Source organism: Chanos chanos, chromosome 3 (assembly GCF_902362185.1).
Source record: "Chanos chanos chromosome 3, fChaCha1.1, whole genome shotgun sequence".
Classification (NCBI taxonomy): domain Eukaryota; kingdom Metazoa; phylum Chordata; class Actinopteri; order Gonorynchiformes; family Chanidae; genus Chanos; species Chanos chanos.
Genome location: NC_044497.1, coordinates 46483985 through 46499330, shown reverse-complemented (window position 1 = coordinate 46499330; position 15346 = coordinate 46483985). Strand labels below are relative to the sequence as shown.

Below are 15346 nucleotides of genomic sequence, written 5' to 3'. Positions count from 1 at the left end.
AGTGCTTTCCATTCTGGGTATTATATCCGTCCTGTAGGCCGCCCAAAGCTCCAGAGAGTGGCACCCATAACATCTGCATCCCACTTGTGTATGTAGTTTCAAAACTAACAAAACGGCCAGCAGCAACTTTTTCCTTTTCTCTTTTTCATTTTTCATATATATTTGTATAGTTTCACATGATTGGCAGCTCTGATATTAAACACATGTATAAGCTCAGAGAGAGAGAGAGAGAGAGAGAGAGAGAGAGAGAGAGGGAGAGGGAGAGAGAGAGAGAGAGAGAGAGAGACAGAGAGGAGAAGAGAAGAGAAGAGAAGAGAAGAGAAGAGAAGAGAAGAGAAGAGAAGAGAAGAGAAGAGAAGAGAAGAGAAGAGAATGATGGAGCACAGGTGCTGGGATTAAATCTAATCATGAAAATGAACTGTAGTTGCTCCAGACAGAGTAGTCTACGCGCTGCGCTCCATAACTTTGCGCTACTTTATCATAAGCAGAGGGCTGATGTATGTATGTATGTGTGTGTGTGTGTGTGTGTATGTGTGTGTGATATATCACAGGTGCTCAGAGGTAATCTTAGTCACTTGTGGTCTGCCCAGCTCAGCCAGAATTAGTATTGTGTATGGAGAACGTGCAACGAGCCAAGGTTTGTAAGGACGCTTTAGACATGTAAAGCATAGTCTGCCCAGGGCAGCTAAGGACACCAGAACTGCTCTGTTTTAAGTCACGGAGCTTTGAGCTCACGTCTTTTTGCTTAGCTCTACATGATTCCTCTGTGGATTATTGACAGAGGGCTGATAATGAAAGCCGAGTGGTATGCGTATTCTAGCCGTGTATATGAAGGGTAAGACATCTTGTCCCTGGGGAGCTTTTGTGTCTCTGAGATTTCACTTAATCACTGTACATAATGGAGTGATTAAAGGTACTGATTGGCCTCACCTATGTTTTTAAAAAGCTTGTTTACTAAGTATTTAAAGTGTCACATTAAAAATCATATTCTCTTTTGATCTGTACCATGCCAAAGGCAACCATGATGATATAACAAAAGTTACAGAACAAACAAACTGTTCGCAACAGCATGGAAAAAAAAATCAACACCCAAGCTAGTGATTGTTTTCACCTCCCTTTGTTTATACAGTAACTAAAACCTGCGAGAAGGGCAAATTGCTTTGCATATTGTTTAATCATTGATCATAAACACGTCGTTCAAGATTGCACTGAATATGTACTTTACATTTTTTTCAGTGGTCTCCATAGCAACTGGTTACTGCTGCATTGTTGACAAAGGCACAGTGCAAATCCCCAACGCCACAGAGAACAGAGAGAAAGAGTTTTGCGATCTAAAGACTTCCTTTGAGTCTGCCGTATCTGAGAGCTGGCAGTGAGATCTACTGTGTGTTCAGTACCAGGCTAATGAGCAACAGACAATGAGTCATCCAGAATGAAGGCAGTCTCTCGGGTTTCAGCATCCAAGCAGCAATCTACAGACACGTCCAGACAGAGATGTGATGGAGAAAGCTGCATGGAAGGGATGGGGGGGGGGGGGGGGGGGGGGGGATGCATGCCTCTCGCTGCTGAAGACAAAATATACGACGATGCTGAAGATGAAAAACACAGACATCTAGCTGTTCTTTAATGAGCCCAAGTACAGTTGGAGTTAGCTGTCTAATTTACAAAAGCCAAATGCCAACGTATTACATGGTCGGTTGGATCTAAGAAATTTTAATAAGCTGACTTTCAGGGTAATTAAGAGAAAGCGGTGACAGAACTGAATCTGGAGAAAGTTCATTTTCAGAGGCACCACAGTGACGTTAAAATGTCGTAAATGTACACAGGAAAAGCAGATGGGTGCCTGTGTTTGCAGGGAACACAGTGATAACCAGCTGGGAAATATTGTGTTAATTAAATGCTGAGCAAGCACAGATTAGTCATGACATAAACTTTATGAAAACACGTTTAATTATTTAAGTGACTTAATCAGACTTCCCTCTTACCAATTAAAGGCCTTGCTTTAAGACAACAAAGCACAAAAAATGAAGCCATACATAAGCTAAAAATCGTAAATGAATTTCAAGTGTGCTTTGAAAAGTAAAGGGACAGTCATGTCTAAACTATTAGTTTTTCTTGATTTATCTTGAAAAACATGTTTGGATCCTATCAAGGCAATAAGTTTACCTAATGGCTTCAAGTAACATTAGCAAATTAGATTTTACAGTGTAGAGCACATACAAGTCAGAGGCTCCAGTGCTTTGCAGTGTCCGGTTTGCCAGTTATTTCAGCAGGCTTCATATGTTTTTGCATCAGATCTATCTATTTGATCATCTTTTTTTTTTTTTTTTTTTTTTTTTTTTTAATGCTTTCCGTTTTTGCCCTCAGTTTCATTTCTGCAAAGGCTTCAAAGCTCAACAATTTCTGCACCTTTGAAACTCAGGCAGCTCTTCTGTGGTTTTGATCTGGAGTAAATGCTGCAATTTTCTGAATGTCAATGAGAAGCATTTATATAAGGTCTCATTCTAACGAGACATCACAGCTTGAAGATAGAGTTCTCAGCTCACGGACTCGTTTAACGAAAAACGCTTTTTTATCAGACGCCATGTGCTGTTTGCAGGTTGATGGATGGGCTCATATTGTTGCTCATACGTCAGAGAATTTAAGCAGGTTTGAAGCTTCTGAAACTTTATCTGTTCTCATAGCCTAACCTTTTGTACATAAAACAGGACAGAGAAACTTTTATTACCAAAGGTCTACTGCCCAGAACTTTTTAATAACAAAGTATCAGAAACAGAGAAGACCTACATGTCAGCTACAGTGCTTAGACTGCATTTTTTTTTTTTTTTTTTTTTGGTTGTACAGGTTTGCCACAGCTATGAGAAAATCAGAATCACATTTTCGCAACCTGTTTTCACATAAGCAAAATTATGATACATTCACACCAGATTTGGCTGTTGACTTGTTGTAGTATACCTGGAGGGCTTATTCTTATTCTCTTTTTGGCCTAAGGCTCCTAACCCACACACATCTGAGGGTGATTTTTTTTTCCCTCCTAAATGCAGTTTTTCAAGACAAGACACAACGCGGTTTTTGACGATTCCCCACATCCGCCTCACAAATATTCCCATCACCGGCTGGTAGTACATACTTTCTGCTGAATGGGTTTTTCACTTTTTTAAACATGCCCTGTGAGGCTGGAGCCAGGAGTCACCCACGCCCGTCCGTGGTACAGCCGCTGTCTCAGCACGGTCAGCCTGGACCATCTCCGTCCTGGCCTCTATCCGCACAACTCAACTCAAAGGTCAGCCGTTTCAAAACCTGGAGGTGGGTGTCAGACACCAGGAGTAACCACTGGACCCACAATGCATCTGTTGTTCTCCTGGTCTCTGAATGAGTCCCTTTATGCAGCCTAAGACATAAAATATTCTCTCTCAGCCAAGGCTGTGCAAAACAAGAGAAAGTCTCGATGCTTTGCGGAGCCAAGATGTGTTCTGTTTTAACGAAGAAATAAAGTTTGGATTGATAAGAAAGGCTAACCCATCTCATCCGTTTAGATACATTTTTTATCCAAACAGTTTTGAAATATTTTCCTCTACTCTGAGGATCTGTGAGAATCACGGCATCTGTACAAAAAGCCAAAACATAGAATTAAATGATAAAGTGTTCTCTGTACAGTTTATAAGAATCCTGATTGGTCACTGGTTTGTTCTGGTGTAGATGATAATAAATCATCACAGCGTCTGTCTAATTAGTCTGTCCTTCACATTTTGATTTTACATGCACGTGTACTTATATACTTTCTCAGAATCAGGTGAGATACGGGCCAGATTCCAGTCTCTGGAGAGACTTATTTGGAACAGAGTCATTACTCTGCTGTTGGATTGTGGTGTTGTTCCTGTTTCTGCGCCGGAAATCACTGACACCACTGTTTTTTTTTCCCCAACCCAATCCAAAAATTGGGTGCGTGTGCTCTACAGAAGGGAAAAAGTGAAAGAAACTAGGCCAACTTTTCGTTCAGAGCGCAGAAATACTTACATACTGTCGTGTTTTTTGCATTAGGACTTTCTGGCGAGCAATGGATTGCCGCACAATCTCCAAAAATGCACCCCTCCAAAACAAAAAAGCTTCACAAAAGGTTTTTTTTTTTTTTTTTATGTGCACCTCCAAAACTTAGAGTGAAAACTCCACTGATTCTTCTCTGTTCCTTTGAATAGAGGAGCAGGGTGTAATTATGCCCTCTCAGGACTCTGGCACACAGAGCCCCCCAAGGTGATGAAGAGCCAGGATTAAAGTGGCTATTAATTATTGGGCCCATTGAAAGTCATGTCTCCATTCATTATCTGCCTTGTTAGCCTAATTGCTGTCTCTGAGCCTGGAGCATGTACACCTGTGCCCCAGCATCGCCCAGGGAGACGTATTGTGGTTACTGACATAAACGTGGACTCAGAGACAGAGGGCTGGTATGGCTAGTGGCGTCCATTGACTTTGTTAACTGTGGTCTTGGAGTGCAGGACAGGCATTTTGGGGATGACGTCACTATTAGCGGGAGGGGCTCTTGCCGCAATCTTGACTCTGACCCTAGCGCAAAGGATGGAATGTGTAGAATGGAAGCCACTGAGGTCGTAGGTCATTCACTGGCTCGGGTAGTGGCATGTGTAGGCGAGTCAGTCTTGCGCGGTCTGAACATTCTTGCTCATCCAAAACAAACACACACTTGCATGCATACACACACGCACATGCATTCATATACGTCACTGACCAAATGAAAAAGACCTTTGTCCTCTTCAATCCATTGTATGATTATTATAGTACAAACCACATGCCATCTCATTGCATATTGATGAGAGTTCCTTGATGAAGGAGAAACTGGTCAGAGGTTTATAATTTATAGTATTCAGTATTATGGATGACAACCTGGAGAATATAGAAGAGAAACTGTGTGAGATTACATAAATACTGCATAATCCAGTGAAAAAAAAGTCTTCTTCAGAAAACAATAACCAAGTTTTTCCAATAATGTGTGGTATCTATGACTGACTATCAGTTCTTTATTCAAAATGCAAATTTTTTATTTTTTATTATTTTAACATTTCCTGAAAACTCTTTTGAAGCTGCCCATTGACCACGTAAGCTGTACCAAAACACACTTTACATTCTAGATCTTCATTGTCCTTGAGACTTTAAATGCTTGTTAAAGCGACTGTTTAAATTTGAATAATGGTGTTGTTGTGCCACATATTTGATGAGTGGAATTAAAAGGTGGAATAACTGGCTAGTCTCCTCTCACCTCAACAATACACACAATCATCAAAAGCTTCCCATAACATGTCCAGCACTGGCTGTCTCTACAGGTTTATGAGCCGATGTGTCCCAAATACCCTTCCCATCCCTTGTTCCCTATAAACCACAGAGGCATTTTGTATTTGGTGGCAAAAGAAGGTTTCATTTAAAGGTGGATACAGCGTCAACAAGAGCATTTCACACAGAGAATGAGGAGTTATTGATATTCATAAACACAGTTGTCTTAAGCTACATCCAGCCTCAGGGAGGAATAACAATAATTTTTCATTATATTTTAAAGGACTTTCATGACCACAGTTAAACCCCTCCGAAAATGTCAGACTTTTTTGTTTTTTTTTTGTTTTTTTTTTTAACATTTAAGATCATAACACCCTTAACCTCATTCTCACCCCTAGTCATATCTATGCAAGACTGCTTTGCCTCTGTGTATAACTGAACACAATACAGAGAGCTTGCAACTATTACAGAGAGAAAAACTGAAACTAGGTTTATAATCATGAGAAGAGAAACGGTGAAATAATTAATGATTTTCTTTGCTATAATTTCATTGCACTGGATAAACAAACAATTCAGCAGGGACCACAGAGATTTAAAATGCGCTATTTCTCGGCAAAGATGAAATATCCATCTGTTCAACCAATTTCCTCAAAAGATGATTATAAAGTTTCACAAATAACATGGGTAGAGTCATGACCAAAAGCACACAAAACTTTAAAACGTTATCTACAACAGATGCACAGTTAACCATCAAGAAGACAAATAATTTTTTTCAGTTTCAAACAGAAGAGACTGAAGTTAAAAAAAAAAAAATCAAATCAAATTAAAGACATCTTTTTTCCAGTTATTATATTAGCCTTCCATAATACACAGTAATGGTGAGAGGGCCCATTAAGATTTATTTGTTTGTCTGCGTTTGTGTGTGTGTATTTCTGTTAGTTTATGTTTGTGCTATGGAAAAATACAAACCACTTCAAAGGGAAATGGTATCAGCTCATAATTGCCTACCCAGGTGCAACTTGACAAATTTGCTTTGGGGTTGATTTCAGGGTATGGTACAGACTAATCATTCTGCAATTGTTTTCCCATACTTTTTTGTTTGTAGCCATGTAAATATTATGGGATTTGACTGCATCAAGCATTGATGCAATGTTACATGGAGACTGTTTGTATTGGAAGTTTCTGAATATCTTTATAAAATCAAATCAGTTCCATATTTTGTTCATGGTGTTTATGTTGACTGCAGATGGCCTTGTTTGGCACTGTAACTCAAACGCCTCTCAGTCATGTTGAAATAAGTTCTGACAAAACAGATTTTGAATAACACATTGGGCCTGAGACTGGTTTAATTCAGTTAGTATCATATAAGCTGATAATATATAGCGCATTTATGAAGTCCGTTAGATGGAATTTCTCTCTCTCTCTCTCTCTCTCTGTCTCTCTCTCTGTCTTCCTCTCACTCTTTCTCTATCCTTCTTCTCTAGTCTAATGTGGTTCATCTTGTCTCAGTGGATTTCTGTGCAAGAGATCCCCTTGTACCAATCTATCAGGTTTAATTAAGACCGTCTTTGTGCAAGGGCTGGAAGATTTGTTCATTCCAAAGACGCATGACATGAGTTCACAGATCTCAATATTCCATCCTTTCCTGTCGAGCTCTCTGTCCTCCTTTTACGCGTCACAGGCTATCCTCATTTAAGCTTGAGAGGAACACAGAGAGAGAGAGAGAGAGAGAGAGAGAGAGAGGCGGCGGGGGGGGGGGGGGTGGGGGGGGGGCTATGAATAGTTTGATGGGGTATGAGAAGGTTATTAGTATTCTGTACAGATGGGGTTTGCACCATCATGTCATAGACATTAGTCATATTTTAAAATTCTGTCTCCTCTTCTTTCCTTCATTATTTCTCTGAAAACTTTTTACAACGTCTTTGGACACAATGATATTTTCCTATTTGGCATTAAATGGTATTCCATTTTTTTTCTCTCTCTCTCTCCTCTTCTTATTGTTTTGTCCTTATTTCACTTATTGTCCTCACTTTACATAACCTTTTATAAGAGTCTTCACTCTCTCTTACCGCATCTAAACCGATATGTACATTTCAGTGTATTTCACATCCTCTCCATATTTCTGTTACGAACAGTACTGCAGCCTTCTATAGCCTTTTCTTTATTTAACCAGTTTGATAGAAGCAAAGACAGACAGACAGGCACCTGCCCTGTTTGAGCTGCCACTATGAACTATGAATTTAAGCTTCTTCTCAGTTCAACAATTTGTCCTTTTTTCCCTGCTGAACACTTTAATGACACAAACAAATGGAAATGATGACCTAATGATGTTCCTAATGATAGCTTCCAGAAACCTCTCCCATCTGCATCAAAGATTGGAATGCTTATAACTTCTTCGCTCTTTATTACAACCCTAATAGAGGGAGAGAGAGAGAGAGAGAGAGAGAGATGTCTTACCCTGCCTTAGCTGTTAATCAGTAACTACTAAGTTCTTACAAGACATGCAAGCTGCCTTTGGAAGCCCTTCCATATTTTGCCTTTTAAAAAAACTGAGCTATTCAGTTTTTCTGTGACACGGAAATACTTTGTGTCACAGAACCTTGACACTTACCTTTACTGACACATCTGGGAATGTGGGATCCGACGGGCTTCACTCTGTTTTGTTTTCACTGTTTTGGTGTCACTGTTCATGAATAATTGTGCAAAGCAATAATTAGAAACAATTAAAGGGTAGTTAGCAGGGACACAGCACCAGTCATTGTAATTATCCATCTTGCATAAATCAAGCTTTCTTAATTGTTTGAATTTCATCATCGAATTAAACTCCTTAATGGACATTTGGAATTCCCTAATCCATAAATCGGAGTCATTTTGAAATGGCTTCACATTAGATATAATTAACTCATCAGGGTTGTATTCACGACTGGCTCTGACATGCAACCTCACGCTCAGCATCTCAAGAGCAACAGACCACATCAACCCATCCAACATTTTCTTCTTTTTCTTACTGACGACTTAACAACTTCTCTCTGCTATGTTGTGGTCGACATTCCAGTGGTTTGCTTTTTGGGGATCAGGTATTTTGCAATTAACCCAATATAAAAATATTTGCAATCAAATGCAATGCCATAGTGAAATTCCACATTCAACGCTCAAAGGTTTGACAGTTTTTGTGGTGTACAAGATATGGCAGATAGAGGATGAACAGGCTAGATGCGTAATTACCTCGTAACAAATTCCCCCCCACCCCCCACTGTCTTTTCATCTTAAGTAGATGATTTATTTTACAAACAGAAATGATAGCATATAGCAAATGACAGTTAATTTCCAAAAGGGTGTCTAGAAACCTATGACAACAAGAACAAGATTCCATTTCTTCTCTCTCTCTTTTTCTTTTTTGTTTTTTTTGACAGGGTTCAGGTTACATTATGTACATTTCTTTCTAATGAGCACAACCAAAGACTCTGGCAGCACACTAAAACACACCACAAAATAACTGACTTTTCTTTACAGAAGTAAATAGTAAATGTTTCTTCGACTCAGTTGGCCAACACTTAATCAGTACTAGGGATGTTTTAAAGTACCAAGGTACTTTTGAACAGTTGTCAGTGTATGTGTATGAATATCTTTGGAAGGTTGTCCTTGTTTAATGTTTGAGCTCTGATTGTTTGAGGGCAGTGTAGAAATTCAAGGGAAAAGATGACAGGATGTCGGGTTACTCTATAGCAGCTGCAGATTGTTCCGGAAGAGTAGAGCTATGGAGAACTCTAGCACTTCTGCCAAGGCTGTGGAGTCAACTTTTTCTTTTTTTTTTTTTTTTTTACCCAGCGTAAGCCCTGGCTTTGCTGGACCTCTGTGATTTTGGATTCAGTTGCTCAGAGCAGAGTTGGCCCAGATGCCAGTGGAATTAAATGTTCCTCTTGAACGCCATGACGAATATCTTTTGGGAATTCCTCAAAGACTGAACATCTCTTATGTCCTATCATCTGAGGCTTTCTTCTCTTTATTATCTGTGTTTGTTTTTTTCCACAAGAAACAAAGACTTTTTATGCATGCAGTCCACGTTTTCCCATAAATACTTGTGCTGTCTGTACAAGAATAGATAGTCTAGTTTGAATAATATGTTCCCACAGTCTGTAGAATTATTAGAATTGTGCCTTCATAAGATAGTGCTTCATTTATAATCAAAAGACTAGAGAGTGTCAAGATGATTAGTGTTGTTGAAATGTTCTGTATACAGTTTATTGTAGCTCTCGTCTTAGGAACCAACATTATATCCTGTACTCTTCGCATGAACCCATGGCCCAGATTTTTAAATGTGATGTTCTCTCACTGTGAATCTTATTAAAACACTGTTCCACACCATGACAAGAATTATAAGTGAGAAAAGTACCTGCTGGTAACTCATGCATTATTACTGATTGGTCATTTAATATTCCACCTCAGTACGAAACTTTTTTAAGGCAACATGGCAACACACAGTCTGATACACCTTTGAGATGTGACTGAATGTTCTCCAAAGCAGACTGACATAATTAATGGCCTGGAAGGTAGTATGCACCATGGTGCAGACCCCGAAGAGACAAGGTTCATCTGTAAGCAAAAAGCAATCATCTCCATTCCCTTAGGCTGCCCTTCATTATGTATGTGCTCTACCTCACTGGCTGCTCAGAAGAGGTAGCGCAGGATCATCCAAAAAAAAAAATATATCAGAGAGCTTTCTTTTCCTCTAAGAGGACTAGCGTGGAATAATGGGGCCTGATTAATAATGATGAAGGTAGGAGTGCTGTTTAAGCCTATCCTATACACTGTCACCATGTTTTGTTATACGGTGAAGAACTGAGCAGGCTTTGTTGACTCCAGAAGTTGAAGACTGAGGGCATGTTGACATCAGAAGTTGAAGACTAAGCACAAATTGGTCCCTTTTATAGTAGAGATGAAAAACTTTTTTTGGCTTTTGTCTTCAGACTTCATTCAGAGAACATCCATAAAGTTTTCATCATCAGGGTTAGTGCTCTGCAACTTCAAAGCTGTTTGATTTTAAAATCTTTTCATGTGCTGGTGAAGAGCCATTTGACATTTGACACGTGGCATTTCAATGCAGGGAAAAAAAAAACTTTAGAGAATACTGAATTACTTACATGTTTGTCCTGGCACGATGGAAAACAATTGATGCTGCCACATAGTTGGTTGCAACGCACATATAAAGAATGTTATGTGATAGACACTACAATGTTCACCACATACTGCTTAAAATCTGTTATATAGTGGATATACAACAGGTTGGATTTCAAAGAATAGAAAACCGAGGAAACTGAGGTTAATCATATTTCTGAACTGTTGCTTCAATCTGGCTCGACATATGGCCTTAACATCAGGTATGATGGATGTTTGTCAAAAATGATCCCATCTGCCGACCGTCCTGCTTCCATGCATTTACAAGATTATATTGGCCAATTGGGATGAGCTCACTGCTTGACTGGAGCTCAACTAGTAGCAAGAATGAAGAATTTGGCATGGAATTACATCGTGACAAATTCAAATCTGTGGATGCTGTCCATTTGGAAATGAGTTTTCTGACTCAAAGTGCTTGGCCCAATCACATTTCCTCGCCATCCCAGGAAAATGGACCAATGAACCAAAGAGAGAGAAATGGTGTTTAGATATAATTCTGAAGAGCATTTGCCGAAATCTTGCATGTGTAATGCATTATAATTCTGTCACAACTTGCCGTGAAAAATCAGGATCCATTGTTATTTCAGTCATGTGTATTGTCTCTTTGGTCAAATGCTATGCCACTAGTACTGTCATATAGATTTCATATTCACCTACATCTAATCATACACTTTCAGGTCCTTAAAACTGTTCAAGAGAACATCTTTTGTGAAACAAAAATCAATGTATAGTACTTGAATGACTATTTCAATGTGAAATGAATTCAACAGTTTGGTGTCTCTTACTTGAATGTGAATGTACCTACACCCCATAATTTCACTGCAGAAGACCCTGCCAGCAGAAACCAGGTTAATAGGGGCACCCCAGAGAGAGAGAGAGAGAGAGAGAGAGAGAGAGAGAGAGAGAGAGAGAGAGAGAGAGAGAGAGAAACCTCATTACAAGAGTGTCAGTGTTTCTGTGTTTTACAGTCACAGTCGGTCTGATCAGAAGTGGTCCAGGACCATCAGGGAGCAGTAAAGATCCAGTACAAGGGAGCAGGGGGGATTGAACAGTCAAGGTTAAAAACCTTTTTTATGGGACCATATCGAGCAATGTCTATTCCCTAATTGAGTCCATAGGGGCATTTGGGATTCAGCCATTTGATATCTATTAGTGTTGCTGGCCCACATAAATCTTGTCTCTTGTCTTCCTCTTGCTCCTCTCGTTTGTCTCTTCCATCTATCCCAGACTGTACATAAATAAATTGAAAGGAGGTCTCTAGGGGATGTTGCATTCCAACTTCCTCTCAATGGGGATTCCCAAAAGTCTATGCATCAGTGAAATTTTGAGAAGAATTCTATTTTTTTTGGTTCTACCACTTAGGACAAAATTTAATTAAATGAGGATACCAGTGACACAAAGATGCTATCTTTTCACTGTCTCTCATCCATCTTTGTTTTAGGAAATTCCTGTGATTACATTAAGGTGACCTTTGACACTGGAGAACTGAGCGTTTTGAAGATAGTGATCCCAAGTCATGTGTGTGATATTGCATTTCCGTTTCTTGCTGTTCCCACATTAGTTTTCATTTCTTTGGTGTCCAAAATCCCATGGAACATTTTGTTAACTCTTCCCATAATTTTGTATTTGCTTGACTGCTCTTGGGTGCGTGAAGCAGTAGCTAAAGTGCAGCAGTCTGACCCCAGCCATGCACCACGGCACAATAAAACAGCCTGTGCTCCAGAGGGCAATGAAGTCATGCTGAGATCTGAACTGCTGCCACATAGCAACCGCCACAGCAACCGTGGTGTGATTGACGAATGAGTCAGCCTGACCTCTCTGATGAAACCAGTAAGGATTTATCTTGATTTGAAGTGCTGAGAAAGAGGCTGGGAAGGAACTTTATGTTTCTCTTTGAGGTTCAATAAACAGTTAGTGAGGTTCGGGTCAAAGGTTAATAATCTCTAAAATCACTCTGAATACTTCTCTGTAACATAGACCAGTTTTAGCTCCCACCTCCTTGAGTACATAGTTAAACATGAAGGTTTCTTTCGTCAAGAGTCATCAAAGATCTCTGAAAAGCCATATGCTTTCACAACCACGTCCAATCGTTTTATTGTTGAGCATTGAGGCTTGTATTAATTCAGCCTGTATCTTTCAGTGAAAGAAGGGAAAAAGAAACTGCTGCGAGGAGTGAGCATATGGTATGTGAGTTTAATACACAACTGCCTCTAGCTGGCAAGCTTTTGATGCACAACAGCCACATCATGCTCCCTATATGCCCTGAAGGTGACAAGAGGCCCTGTGATTCAAAAGGTCCCATCACTTGAAACTCTACAATCAGCTTCTGATCCTGAAGCTGAGGTTACGCAGGAGGTTCAGACCACATTAAACATGTTTTCCCCCTTCTGTTATTGGGCATTATTTTAAAGAGTGCCATTAAAGAACTTCATTTGGACAGCAGGTAGAGTTTCCGCTTTTTTAGATGTTTTTCGTCATGCCTCATCATTGACTTCCTCACTGCAGGAAGCTGTTCTCAGATCTTGCAAATGTTTATGGTCCTCTAACACCAACGCAGAAACTATGGCACATCTTGCAAATGTTAAAACAGCCGCGATAGAGGTCACTTTGTAACGACGGACAGATGTGGCTTGTATCGTGTTGGCTTTACTTCTAATGGAGTTTACACTAACAAGCAGCCCATTTCCTGAACACTCAGACATTAGCTGAGCTACAGCCTTTTTATACGACAATCCTTCAGTCTGATTCTTTATCACGCTAATTCACCTAAACAATCCTTTTAACCTAGGAGACTATCGAATAAATCAGATTAAGTTATCTAAGCATTTAATAACCCCACTCTTTTGGGCTGTCTAACATGAGTTATTCTCAGGATATTCCTGTGGTCCCTCCTTTAATGGATAAAATTAGTGATCTTTTTTTTTTTTTCCCCACGTGATATCATCCAACAGGATCATTGGTAAGCAGAAGTATTTATGTCATTATAGCAGTTGCAGGGGAATGGACGAATTCTGACTGACAGACACGGGGTGCTTGCTGCACAGCTGTCCGAGCTGAAGATATCATATGTCTAAAGCACGGCCAAAGTTATTTTAATTAAACATCATACATTATCTTTAGAAATCCAATCTATGGAGCATGTTATAAAGAGGCTCAGTGTTTTCAGAGACATCCCGCACCACATTTGCCCACTACGTACACACATGTTCCACACAAGAACTCGTCCAATGGCTAATGGTTTCTCTGTTTTAGTCTATGGCCTCCTCTTGTCGAGAGTATGTCATGTACGGATCCTTTGCAGTGTACTGTCTGAACTGTCCTGTGTTGTGCTTGATAAATTGAGCCCCTTTTTGCAGTGACAGGCAGCTGCTCCAAACATACCTTAGATTTATATCCGATTTATGTAACATCTCCATTTCCTCCCATGGAAAAAAAAAAAACACAGACACTTCTTCCATTTTTGTGTAATTTTTCAGGGACATTTCTTCAGGTACACATTCCTGAGGTCCTCATTTTCCAATAAGTGAAAATGTAAACTTCTTGTGCAAAAATAAGATGTTTCAATTCAGTGATGGTTTGACAAGAGGGGTCTATGGGGTCATGGCTCTACTTCCCATGTTGACATGGTAAAATGTTATCCCTTAAGTAGCTATGGCTTTAAGTATGATTTCAGTGAATATGAATATATATATAGATAGAATGTTCTTAGAAGTACATTAAATGTCATTAGAGTTGGTCTAAAATAAATTATTTGTAAGTAGTCTGTGCTATTTTGCACGGGCTATTTAACTCTTCAAAGAAATTGAACGTAAAGGGAGTTCAAGAGGAACAAGTGAAAATACGGGGAAAATGAGACTCACAACCAGTAAAACTGAAACATGGCAGGGAACCAGGAACAGAGGTGGGGAAAGACCTGAAAAGGGCAAACAGAGACTGAAAAGGACAGAAAGGTGATAGGCTGAATAAAACAGAGACTGAGAAGGACAGAAAGATGATAGGCTGAATAAAACAGAGACTCAAAAGGCCAGAGAGATGATAAGCTGAACAAAGCAGAGAGATAGTATGTTAACGGAAGTGTGAACAAAAAGGGAGATACTTATTATTGGTGAGGGTAAGGGAGGGGAAAAAAGACAGATAATGAGAGGGTTAGACTAGGCGAGATGGCGGAAGTGAGTGAGAGAGAGGGGCAAGGACAGATAGAAAATGAGGCAAGGAGAGAGAGAGAGAGAGAGAGAGAGAGAGAGAGAGAAAGAGAGAGAGAGAGAGGAAGAAAAGAAGAGCTGAGAACAAGGGGTCTATAAATAGTTGACAAGGTTGTTGGAGGAAATCAGAGGGTGCTGATGTTATGACTATTTAAAGCAGGAGCTTGCCTGGTGTCATTGTCTGATCTATGATCTCAGCAGTGCCAGGCATACAGAGGAGCCGCTTCAACCCATAAAAACTCCACTTTGTCACTTTTAATAGGAGCACTACTCCGTCACCCAGACCCTCTAGGGAGTCATCCACTTCCTCTAGGCCAGAAGGGCTACTGAACACCGCTCCTAACACCCTTAACTAATGCTCAAAAGATGAGCACATTTCCCTGTTTTAATCTCTAAGCTCACACTGAAGTTCAATAATGCTGCTCTCATCAGACCACCGCTGGGATATGGGATAGCAGACAGAAGAGGCATGGTGGAGCATGTGACCAAGCCAAGCTCATTCAGTGGGATCTCCTCGATAAATCCAATGATAAGATTAAAGATGTTCTTTGTAGCTTTGCCTTTGTAAAGCTTAAGATACGGTCAAGTTTACTTAATGAGAAGGAAATTACATTTGGAATTTTGCAATCACTTTTGGTATTTTCTGTTTGTCCTTTAAAATAATAAAGGACATTATGTACCACAACACA

General features: G+C 39.8%; 1 protein-coding gene across 1 annotated transcript in view; it reads left to right on the top strand.

The window, feature by feature from the left end:
• The window catches only part of arhgap24 (Rho GTPase activating protein 24), an 86164-nt gene that overhangs the window by 12445 nt on the left and 58373 nt on the right, over positions 1 to 15346 (top strand). The gene's annotated exons all lie outside the window — the stretch shown is intronic.